Genomic DNA, 13830 nt, shown 5'->3' on the forward strand with positions numbered 1-13830 from the left:
GTACATACTTGCACGAGTTAGCATGTTAATATAATGACAGTTATCCATGATTTTCAGCAGTATCTGTGTTCCGTTCTCTAATCCTAAGGTCGGCTCAGATCTTTCTTGAGTCAGCATGTTAATATAATGACAGTTATCCATGATCTTCAGCAGTATCTGTGTTCCGTTCTCTAATCCTAAGGTCGGCTCAGATCTTTCTTGTTCTACCTCTTGGTGCTCAAACTTCCACATTCACACCTAGACCTCATCACCTACATTTCTTTCTTCATTCTCTCTTCACATCACAAATGCATGTCATATCTAGCCTGGTTTATAGGATACCATTTGGGTTACTCAGTGTAGTCACTTGAAAGCAGCACTACATCAAGTGGGTAGATGATGGGTGCCCCCAACTACCACAAATACATTGATGGCTCCCAGTATGCATGAATATGGTTGACAAAATGAGCTGCATATAAAAAATTCCACATATTTGAAGCCAATGAATCAATAGAAATAAATGTATGTGGTCGACACCTCACCCTACCTTTGATTTTGAGTACTTCCCTATTACTATCATTTCAAGAAAGACTTTTGCTCAAAGAATGATGATAAAACTGTGAACGTAGTGTGCTGCACTGCACTCTCCATATAATTGTGGGATTAGCAACCTTACTGTGCCCGTCCACTTGCTGGCCTCCATACGACTTGACAGTTTGAAAAATCTTCTCCTTGTTCTTGAGAACGTTCCCTGCTGTCGATTCACCCAAGCCAAGTTCACATCCAATGTCCGAGTTCCTTTTACCTTGCTTACTCAGCTCTACAACTTTCATTTTTAGCTCCAAAGTGATCCTCTTATTCTAGGAATGAAGTGGTGGGGCCATGATGTAACAGGTGAGCAAGAGCTGGTCTTGTACAGTGCTATAAACACCACAATATGCATGCGTGGCATGGGCTGACAGAAACTAAGAGTCTTGAGACTTGACTTGAGATACACCATGAGGAAGGGAAAGGGTGGGAAGCTGATCAGCCATTTGGTGGTGGCTTCGGATACAACCATTTTTAGCGGGAACACCATTTTCCTTTGCTTTCAGACAACAGAATCACATTTTAGAATCACATTTTGCATATTGAAAAATTTACTTTTTTCCTAAGTCAAGTTCACATATTGATATCCTGCACACTGAGAGACCCCACTGTAATTTCTATACTGTATACAGTTTTCTCTTTGTAAACCTTTCACTTGCCAAACACTATGTCCAAAGTACCTTGGTATAGTCCTCTTGAACAGTCTACTTAAATGACTTTTTTCTTTCTACTGTCTTTATTAATTTACCTTCTACTGTTCCATAAAAGAGTCCAGAAGTCTAAAACAAGAGTAACTAGTCCTTAAATTCAAGGTGAGATATCAGTTGCTCAACCAGTGGCATTATGTGAGCAAACAAACCCCAGCCATGCCTCAGACCCAAACACTATTGGGTCACATCCAGTTGGACTGCTGCAAACCACTAGACCACCATATATGATCTACAGGCTATATTGTTATCACAACAGTACTGTGTGTGGTTTTGTCACCCAAGTTACAAAATATAATTTAGCCTGTCTACATTCAATTATATAATCACCCATTTCTTCATTAATCCTTCAGTATATTGTATTGGACTGAAATTCATTGGGCAACTCATTACTGCTATTCACATATAACCTACCTTCGCTGGTGAGGTGGATCCACAATTTCAAAGGCTTGAATGATGTATGATTGTGTGTGTGTCCTATTTCACTGGTCATGCTGTTTGATACATATAGTCATTCATCATTGCTTCTACTCTTGCACTGTCTATGTCTCTGGATACCACTTCATTTCATTTCTTAGATGGGAATTAGGGAAGGGATGACGGTGTGAAGGGAAGGTCCCCTTGGTGCCATGAGTTAACAATTCCTAGGTCTAACCTGATGACAACTTTTTCATGATATTCGCAGCATCTCCAGATGATTCAGCTCAGCAGCAATTTTTCAAACTGTAAAGGTTAAATATAGTCTTCATTAGTCCCTCACCCCCTTCCAAACCTGCAAACGCTAGCTACATTCAAATTTCCTACGACACAGCTCATATACCCCAGATACAGTGCCAGACTTTCTTTACACATTGCAAAGACACACTTGCCAAGCTTATATTGTTATGTCTAGCTCTCTCTTCATGTTCACCTCTAAACACAGCACACTGAAAGCTGACCATATTCTACAATCTACCTCTGAAAACACTACATATCTTGTATACACTCAAAAACAATAACTGATAACCTTCCCTTCCACTAGCAGTCAAAGTCAGGGTCGAGCAGCAGCCCATTCATAAGTAAAAACAGATGCCAACACAGGGTGAAAGTGAGGGTAAGTTAACAGTCACGATGATGGGGAGAACAATGCTAGGCAGTAAATATGACAAGCCCATGGTTTTGACTGTTAGAAGAGATATTGGTTATTCCTTATGCCTATTTCCCCCACAAAGATAAAATGAATTAACAGTACTCTCAACATCCCCCCAAAACACACCACATGGTCATACACCTTAACCAGTTCAGCATGATGACATCTTGTATACTGCACTTTGGTCTTGCTGCCAAGGAATGATTTTAATAAGTTTTCAAGAGACTGAACTGTAGGAGTAAGATACAGCCTTCACTCAGATGATAGCAAGAACATTATGAAAATTGTCACCAGACCGAAAGGGTTAAACTAATCAGTGGCTATCATCCACTCAGGGGTATTATCACTTTTATTTTACCCAGTCTCTATCCCAATCCCTTGGATTCCATCTCTACATCTGCTAAACCTCCACATGGCTGGGCTGTAACTCATACTGGGATGTCCTACCTCTAGACCATCAAACTTGTATCCCCTTCACTTCATTCCACCTCTAGATATATGCCTGGTAAAAGAAAATCACTGTATTCTCCTATAAAGAATGACAGGAACAGAGAACAAGCACTAAAAGAATTATTTATGAAAATCTTTATTACCACTTACTTAACTAATACAAAGTTAGAACTAAGCACAAAAACTGTACAAATTATAATAAGTATAATGGGATGGAAAAAATATGAGGAAGACTCTGTAATCATAACGACAAATACTGCATACAGTATCAATAAAGGACAAGTACTGCAATCAATTATTCACACATCAGTACACCACCTGTTTCCAGTGGCATCAAACATCACAAAAAAATTTACTTGATCCATTTTTATTTTACCTGCATTTCACTGAAATGCAATTCTCTTCAAAATTCAAGAATTATTACATTAAAACATGTATATATTACAATACCTTACACTGTGATAAACAAACTTTGGACAACGCTAAATACAGTAAAAATGGCCAAAAATTACAAACTAACAAACTAGGAACCCTAAACTATCACTAAATTATTTTTTCTAATGACGTAACATTTAAGCAGTACAAGGTCTTGTATGCAACTTCAAGGGAAAATTCCACTCCACACATTATGACAAACCTAACAGAGAACAAATATTTACAGAACTCTATTGAACAAGTGAAATGAAGCCTCAAAATAATGATACAGAGTACATCCACTTCTGTGTTCCTCTCCACCCAATTTCATCATTCGGACCTCCTTTCCCACCCTAGGGCAGAATGAGGAGTAGCAACATCCAGACAGTCCAAGTTTGCCCAGTCCAATGGGCCACACTTCAGAGTACATCCACTTCTGTGTTCCTCTCCACCCAATTTCATCATTCGGACCTCCTTTCCCACCCTAGGGCAGAATGAGGAGTAGCAACATCCAGACAGTCCAAGTTTGCCCAGTCCAATGGGCCACACTTCCATTAACTCATCATTCAAGCCCCTGGGATCATGGCGCTATCTGATACACCAATTTAAACACTGCAAATATAAAAGAATTTTGGTTTAACAGTTATCGACACTAAACTCACCTGTAGTGCAACAATCAATCATCATACATTATATATACTGTACACGTCATACCATACCAGAGTGTAAAGGTCGAAGTAATGAAACATTGTACTGAAAAAGCAAAATACACATCTGGAAAGGTCCTATTAATAACAAAACACTAATCAGTACACAAGGGAACCATATCACCAGTACCATTCAAAATCTGAGCCCAAGAACTGAGATCCTGCAGAGTAACCATTCTCCATAAGTACTACTGTAAGCCCCCACATTGCATTTAAGATGGAGTAGTAGTGAATTTTACCCAGTTATATATGGATGACTTTACACATCTCCTCCTTTCTTTCCTTCATCCTTTCCTCTTCGGCCTATGGGTGACTCTACACTGAGTGACAAGCCAAATGGTTTCCTGTACACCAGGAAACCATTTACTATGCTGGATGGTCACCATATAACCAAATTATGGCACCTGGTGGTTTGGTGGGTAATTAAAGTGCTCTAATCAGACTGAGCCAGTGCAGGTTTCTATCCAAGTGGTGATTGGCATTTATTGCCCATGTAATGCCACTCAGGGATGGGTAAGGCTGGCCACTCTCATCTTAACTGTCAGGACCAACTTGCCTGGCCCCAGGCTCCTACACTCCTCATGAGGCAAAACAGGATTAGATGATGATGATGACGATGAATAACAGATTTACATGAGGAGAGCGTTACAGCATGCTAAACATTCAGTAGTGGGATTATGTTACCACATTACTCTCTGCATATTTGGTACTGTTGCTTCAGCAAATTCCACTTATATTCTACAACATTCACTGACTACTAAGTCAGCAGTTTAGTAGCCTGTGAGCTAATGGTATGCTCAGCATGTCATCTCCTATTATAAATGTGTTGTGAGGACCCTGACAGCTGCTAAAGCCAAGAAGATCTCACAGCCTTGGCTGTAACAAGACTTTAACTATCACACAGTTTTCCACTCAACAGGCTACAGGACCATATCAACAGCCCTTGAGCCACCTTATTATATAAAAAAAAAGGGGGGTAGGGGTCATGAATGACATGCATATATAAATGACCCATTTTGTGCAGGTAATGACAGGCAGCTAAACCAACATGAGGAACTATAACCACATCTCCACATGGACGCAGATCTTCAGGCCCCTGCACCATTCATTATCACCTGCATTTACTGTACCAAAAGGTGTTTTAAAAATATAAGGTGGTACCAACCTGTTTGTAACCCACATGGTCTTGATTAGTTTTAGAAAACCTCAACTGCTGTCCTTTTATTCCAGACCCTATCTTTACAAGGGAATATGAGTCAGAATAATGATAGCAAATTTTGTGCCGATTGCAAAGTAAAACACATCCCTTCACATCATCCACTAGATCTGTGCTTCTGCAATGCTCCCATTAAGCAGTTCACTTTATGTCAACATACACTACCTGGGAATGTACATTTACACACAGTGACTAACTCAACGCAGAATACACAGTGACTATGGATCCAGCACGTGTGCAATAAAATCCACCATATACAGAATATTGTATAAATGCATTATACACAGACCTGCCACTACAGCATAAGCTGATTCTTCTTAACAATGGCAAAACTTACAACACACAATTTCTTCAGCCTGAACCTACTCTTACTGAGTATGGGCAGCAATGGTCTATAAAACTTAGGGTATGTATCAGTGAACGTATTCCTGACTCAAACATCGGGCACAAAGAATACTCTCAAACGTTTCAATCTACAAGATAAAAGAGCACCTAAAGTAATGTCCTGCAAAGTGAACCTCAAGCAATGCCACACTGGCCTATACTCTCATCAGCTGAGGACATTTTCCAGTAACTCTTGCTAAGTGATTCTTTTTGCATAATACATCTTACATTTCTCTTGTAATTTGTCTTTGCAATACTGACACTGCATAACATACAAGAATCAATTAACGCACCAGGTACAGGAATAAATGGGTAATGAAGGGGTGTCAAAGAGATCTTCTTGATCCCATGAGAATATGTCCACTTGACTCCTTCCCAGCACCTAACCATCACAGCCAGCAATCGCATCATATCACTGAGAAGCCTTGGCTCCACTGCTGTACATGATCAAACTGAAAGAGATGCAGGTAAATCTAGTCCTTGACAACACTGCAGGATTCAAGGTATAAGCAGTCCTCATTATAAGTCAGAGATATGCTAAAATAAAATGAAATAGCTTTTTCCATATAATTTGTAAATTAGGTTAAAGTAGCAAATGAGCTTTATACGACACACACCTTGTCAGTATGAAAAATTAATATAAAACTGTAATTTTACATGGGCACTGGGAAAAAAAAAAAATAATAATAACCATTAGTATGACGGGATTTTTGTTTCTTTTTGCTGTCAAGATTTAATTCGGATAAGTGGAGATCTCACCACAAAGGGGTTAATTCTCAATCATGGAGAATAAGAACTTGCATGTTCAGCTTCATCACTGCCACTCATGTCCTGCACAAATACTGAACATTAAATAACATAATTACCCGAAAGCATCTACGTTGCTAATTTACCTACAACACGTATACAGGCAAGCAGAGCACTGTGTACTAGACAAAAATTACATGTAAGAGGAAAATTGTGTGACTTTACAGCAACTGGTCACACTGTATTTGTATGACATAACTTGCACTGCTAGAATCGAGTACTATTATAGCAGAAAATAATGAGCTGTGACAGTACATTTTTTTCTCACTATTTATTTCGTTGTACTAAAGCTAACTGGCAAAATAAATTATCATACAACAGAAAAACTAAGACCAACTGGCAGTCAAAAGATGAATCTTCTTCATCCCACTTTCAACTAAAAAAAGAATCTATTGTCACCTTGCATACTTTGTTGCTCAACACATTTTCCTTGCATGATGTACTTAATACCAGTAGTCCATTATTGCTACCAAGAGACAATTTTATTGTTTGGGGTCTTCAAATCTGAGGAGTTACAGCCTTCCCCAACCCTTGACTTAGCTTTGGTACGACTTTTTGAATCTGAGTTTGACACAGCCTTCACTAACCCTTTACTGTGCTTAGCTTTAGGGAGACTTTACAAATCTGATGCATTCTCTGACTCTTTACTTAGCTTTGGCAAGACTATTTGACTCTTACGAGTTAGATACAGCCTTCCTCAACCTTTTACGTTTCTTTGAAGAGACTTTTCAAGCCTGAGACATAAGATATAGCCTTCCCCAACCCTTTACTTAGATCTGTAGAGACTTTTTGAACCAGAGGAATCAGAAACAGCCTTTCCTAATCCTTTGCTTAGCTTTGGTGAGACTTTCTGAACCTGTAGCATTAGATACAGCCTTCCCTAACCCTTTTAATACCAGAGCCGTCCTTCTGGTGATAGCACGAATAATGTAAGAAATACATTATCTGGAGGGGATTAAGCAAAGGTGCGGATTGGGGGAATTTTTGGAATTATTTATACGGGGAAACCCCAAGCTAGACCTTGACAGATCATATAGCCCCACTAGGTGACGGAAGAGCACTACTTCTCCCAGCAGAGAAGCTACTCACGTGGGGCACGAACTGTCAACACTTTAGACTCAAGTCAAGCACTCTAGTGCTGAGCTACTCTGCCCCTGGGGGTAGGGGGAAGCAGACAAGCAACAAGGGGAGGTATTCATGATGTAAACAAATTCATTATACAAAATAAATCTCCACAGCAACTAAGCTCTTGAATCTGGTGATGTATTTGCAGATTTATTCTTTCAACTTCCAGACAATTTATTCAGCTATGGGGAGATCTGTAATTAAAAGTTAAATGAAAGTTTCAGCTAACCTCTCCCCAAAGTTGTATAAAACTGTCCAGAGGTAGCAAGAACATTATCAGTTGTAAGATCCCTTATAAACAAAGGGTAAATGGAGGCTATTGCTAACTTCTCAAGTCTGAAAAGTTCTTCCCAAGTTAAATAAAACTGTCTGGACATACTAGGAATAATATTTCAGAATGTAGGGGTTATACATAATAATGAATAATTTTACTTTTGATACTCTGCACAGTACGATTAATTTTAGTTTGACTGTGAAGTATGTAGTACCTGTACGAGTGAGGATAAAAGCATACACAAACACATGAAGTACTTTAAGAGCGAGAATTAAAGTACAGTACAAACAATCTTACACTGTACACAACTCAGGAAAATTAAGGATAAAGCCCCTGAATGAGGATGATTGTGATAATAATTATGGAGCTGAGATGGGCGATGGAACTGGACATGCAGCTGACATTATCAACACTCGTCAAATGCAACACAACACACGTGAAAACCTGGTAACAATACACAGTACAGGTACCTGGCAACAGTATCAGTACTGTAATTATAATGTCTCCAGTATTGTACATCACAAAAGCACCATTATATTTAGAACAAAGGTACACTACTGCCTTAAATGCCTCCAGTATTGTACATCACAAAAGCACCATTATATTCAGAACAAAGGTACACTATAGCCTTAACTATATCCACGGCATCACTACTACTAATACTGCAAAGCCTAAAGGATTGTATATATTTTGTAATACACTGGCACTATCAAGCATACACCCTGAAATCAACTCAAGTTTTTGGAATACCAAAATATACCTGGTTATTTCTGACCATCAAAGAATTACCCAAAACACAAATTATCCAACACATGGCACAGCAATGTCGTTGCCACTTTCAGCAAATACTTTGTGCTGTTCTTGAGCAAGATATATATACTACAGTCATACTATACACTCTCCCTGGCAACAAAACTCCTAGTATACAGTTTACACAACTACCCTCAACATTAACACAGTTTACATCTGGAATTAACTGAATAATGCCATATAATCCTTGGCTTACAAAGCATGCAAGCTTAAATTAAGTTTTTATTATAATGTACTCCCAGATTTCTGTAATCTTAGTAAATATCATTTTTCAAAGAAATTTTATTGAATCATACTAGTAGGGTACTGTACATCACTGACTCTTCAGATGAACCTTGAATGGTATATGGCATATTTCACAATAGGGGGATTTAATATACACATAAATTTTATAGACAGACTATCTATCTCAAATCTCTCATGATGTGTAACTGGTTTCAATGCATTCACTAAATATAACCAATGGAAAGCACAAAACAAAGATAATAGTCAGTGGTGTGTAAGCACTGAACTGGCACAACATCTACATGACTAAAAACCCTACTGAAGCCAGAGTACTTGTATATACAGCTTTACCTATGGGTACATGCATAAATGGGAGGTGGGTGGTCCTCCCGTGTGTGTAACCCGTAGCAGTGGCCAGAGCAGGACTGGGTGTGTTGGCCGGAGTGGGACGGCAGGTCCAGTTGCATTTCCTTCGTGTGTTGGAGGTAGTGCGTTGTGTTGTGTGGGCTGGGGTGTGGTGTGTCTACATTTACATCACTGTATGTATTCAGAGTAAGACTACACCTGTGTAACTTTCTACTATACAGACCAGGAGACTGCTGTGAACTTAGTTAAAGAATATCTATTCATATGCATTATGTACTAGCTATATACAGAGTGACCCATGTACAGTATAAAGCCTCTTCCACTGTCAGGCAATTTCTTGCATGTTGTGAGAACAGCTCAGACATGATTATCAATGTCAATCTTGCATCATTTATTCACTTTCTACTCCCACTACCATACCAGCACAATGAACCATTCCTGCAACATGAGATACTGCCAGATGAGTTTCTGGTGAAGCACTACAGTATTTATGTGCCACCCTGTATATATAAAACACACAATCACAGGTATACATTATATGCACATATACAGAGTAGTCACCATCCATGCAGTAACTCATTTCTGAGATTATAATGGGCATGATACTTTAGAAAAGGTAAATACTTTCTGACCCTCACCACAGTCCTTCTTTTTCTCAATATCTCACCATGGCTCTTTTTCCCCCCTACCCCTCCCTGTACCACAACTGCTCCCTCAATTACATAAAATATATCTTTATGCTATGAATTACAAGTTTTTAAATCTTTATTTAATGCCACCAACCTAGCACCTTGCTGTTGACATCATGAAACAAGTTATTCAAACCCAGAAACAATCCTCACATCACACACTAAATTCAATGGCTGCCAGAGATCATTCAGCATGGACAGGTGCCATTATGTGACCAAGGCTGAGGCACACAAGCATGCTGGAGCCTTTATAAACAATACGATATGATGCAAATACAGTCATCGTCAAGTAATCCTATGTTGATGCATGAGAAGCATAGGAGCCCGGGGCTGGGCAAGCTGGTCCAAACATTTAAGATGGGTGACCAGCCTCACTTATCCCTGAATGGCATTGTGAGCAATAAACCCCAACCACCCCTCAGATATAAACCTGCACAGGCTCAATCCAATTCCAGTGCCTTAATTACCCACTAAACCACCAGGTGCCATAATTTGGTTATATGGTTACCACCCAGCAAAGTAAATGGTTTCCTGGTGTACATGAAACCATTTAGCTTGTCACTCAGTGTAGAATCACCCATAGACAGAAGGAAGAGGACAGTACACATTAAATACCAAACATGATTTATTGTACCCTGTTCATATTTTCAGAATCTGGTGGTACACCATACCAACTAAATCAAGTTTGCATAGATGGCAACTTCACTGTAGGTTTTACATACTGTATACATATTAAAAAACAGCCAATCCCTACAAGGTGTACAGGCCCAAGACTAGGCTACCACAGTCTGCTGCTTTTCAGGGCAGATGACTAGCTTATTTCCCTTAATGCAATTCCAACATTAAAAGACCTCAAATAAAACTAACCATAAATGATGCAACGTCGAGCAGGTCAAGTCCAACTGTTAGATATTTTATGAAGTGAGGACATCTGTAATCTTGTGAATGGATTTCTTTTCCTTTCCTGTTAATCTTCTGTATATAAAAAAATCAAAACTAAACAAACCAAAGTATCATAATTAATTCAACATATCAAAAAGGTCAAGGTTATTTCAATACATCCACCTGGTCTGCAGGACTAGGGCTGTAGGCTATTCTGTCTGGTACAGAAGACTTTAAACCACCACATCAAGCAATTTTATCTAGAATACTACAGCTTACTATCCACCTGTATGCAGTTTAAACCAGTACTGGTCTCATTTTAAATCTACCTGTATATATGTAATTTATATCTATTATTTTAAATTCACCTATATGTTATTTATATTGGTATCATTTTAATTCTCACACAGCTTCTATCAGTAACTGAAAGGAGGACACCAGGAGGTACAGTAATGTGCAAAATGACTCACTAAAGAGGTGTTGTTATGAAATCTCGAAGAGTCACTTATAATCCAGCTGAATACCCCCAGATATGTATAAGTGAATGTTGTGTGTGGTAGCTTTGTGATTAGCCAGTTCCCCCCCCTCCCTACTGCAGCTGGCTAATATATACACTAACACCCCTGGATCACACAGGTGGATTAAGTACCTTATTTCCATTTCATTCATACACTTCTGTTCTTGCATTGATTTATAATTTAAACCCTTCATTACAAAGTCCTTTGCATTTCAGTTCTGCTAACACTAGATGATTCTATTATGCTTAGTGGCGTTGGATGCAATGACCAATAACCCCTTCAATACAATGACATGGTTTATTTCATGTTTGCAAATGCTGGATAATACAGGTACTGTCTAACCAGAGACACCACTGTAATGAATGGGTTAAAATGTCAAAATATACTATACCCCTTTTACTCTAGTTTGGACCACATTTTTGTCCTCTTGCAGATTATTTCACATAGTTCATTGGCAGAAATGGACAATGCTACAGTTTTAAATCCTTTCCAGAGCACTGCTTTGGCTAGCACCATATTCATGTGTTTCCAAGATGGAGAAAGGGCAATTATAGGCCAAGTTAGAGTAAAAAGGAGTACTGTATAGCGATGCTTTCCACTTCTGATAGTTTTTATTGTACACCACAATCACTTATTTACACTTAACTCGCAAAACAATAACTTTTTATAATTCTCACTAACAATAATTTTTTACAGCTATCATCTTGTAACACAGTCTTCTCTTATAGTTCTACTCATAACACAATCACTTCACGCCTGGTGCACCCACTGTTTGTACACTGACAAAGGACCATATATAAATTCCGTCGTGTTTCTTGCACTGGGTTATGTCCCCTGTATTGTCCACTACCTACTACATGTAAATATCTCATTAACATTACACTTCTACAGTATCATCAAAAGTAACATACCCTATCCTTCTCCATCAAGAGTTCTCATAACATTTTACTTACTGACACAACAAAATCAACATACAGCATAAAATCATGAAGGAAAACTGGTATTGTCTTTATCATACATCTTCATTTTAGCAAGTTTATACAGCACAAGCATTACTGACATTCATCACATCCTTCATCAAAATGAGAGGGCAGTTCAAACTAGCCTTTAAAAAAAAAAAAAAAAAAAAAAAAAAAAGAAAAAAAAAAACACAGGTACAATATGAACACCTGGAATACAAAACCATAATATTTACAGACCACTATACTCTCTTTCAGTTTTAAATACAATGGTAACAAGGTACTGTACTTAAATTTACTGATGACCAAACCTAAAACTGACAAAATGTAAGGTAGCACATAACTTTCATCACTTATACAACTAACAAGCATGCCCACTAGCAGAATATAATTTTCTGGTTACAGAATATCAAATAAAACTACTGGAGCTTATTATTATTACTCTCCAAATTATTACATATGGTACAATAAAATCAAATAGTCCTAATGGGGGAAAAAAAAAAAAAAAAGTGAATGCAATCCGAATACTAACTTATCGCATTACTAAATCTAATTATCAGTACACTCAGGCAAGTAATAACTTTGTGACTACGTATATCACAAAAAAAAAATTAAACCTGTCTAACACTATAAACTCGTCAGAAATCATTATAGTCAAGTAAGATTATTGTGACGCAGCATGTACAGTAATAACAAAATGCTCATGCTTTATATTACAGTGCATGGAATATCACTAAAGGCAGCATTCTTCTGGGCTTCAACAGGCTCCTAAGCAGTTTCCTGGTTTGATTTTCAGCTACACTTCAATATTCTTTCGAGTATATTTATGCAGACCTGCAGGTTGAAAATGAAACATTCCTTTACGTGGTATATTTGTGTAAACTGCCATCACAGGACGAATAATCAATTACCGTATACATGAGGCAATATGCAATTTGTCGAGTTCTCGGATGAGATGCCTCGGAACCTTCTCAGCCCACCAAAATACAACCTTGAGAAACGTAAAAATATACTTACTGGGTCTAACCTAACCAAACACTGGTAATTTGGCTAGTGTATCACCACAAACTTTGGTATAACTACGTAAATCGGTCCACCGTCAAGTAATCCACATAAATATGGTATTTGTTACTACAATATATATATATATATATATATATATATATATATATATATATATATATATATATATATATATGTATATACATACACACACACACACACACACGTCCCAGCAAGGCGAAATAAATCTCTTGCACCTTTGCAATGTCATTCAACATAAATTCAAATTTATACTTTAAAAAATTCCAGGCCTAACGTTACATGCTTCTACACCTTTACCATCAACTAATTCAGCATAATACTTCCACTCGGCAAAAATATTCTGTCAAGAAATAATGGCCAACGTTGACGCGTCCCCAAAGCTGACGTCGAAAGGCCTTTCAAAGTTACTGAAAATACCGGGCTAAACGAAAATGAGCCAAAAGTAACAATATTCAATACATTCTTCAACACTTAATACTGACATCTGCTTACTTCTGACGGAGCTAGAAGAATAAATAACGTCGATGAACAAAGATAAAAAGGAGACCTACCTGCAA

Source organism: Coenobita brevimanus, chromosome 71 (assembly GCF_032717465.1).
Source record: "Coenobita brevimanus isolate Jiangsu-jjx chromosome 71, ASM3271746v2, whole genome shotgun sequence".
Lineage (NCBI taxonomy): Eukaryota > Metazoa > Arthropoda > Malacostraca > Decapoda > Coenobitidae > Coenobita > Coenobita brevimanus.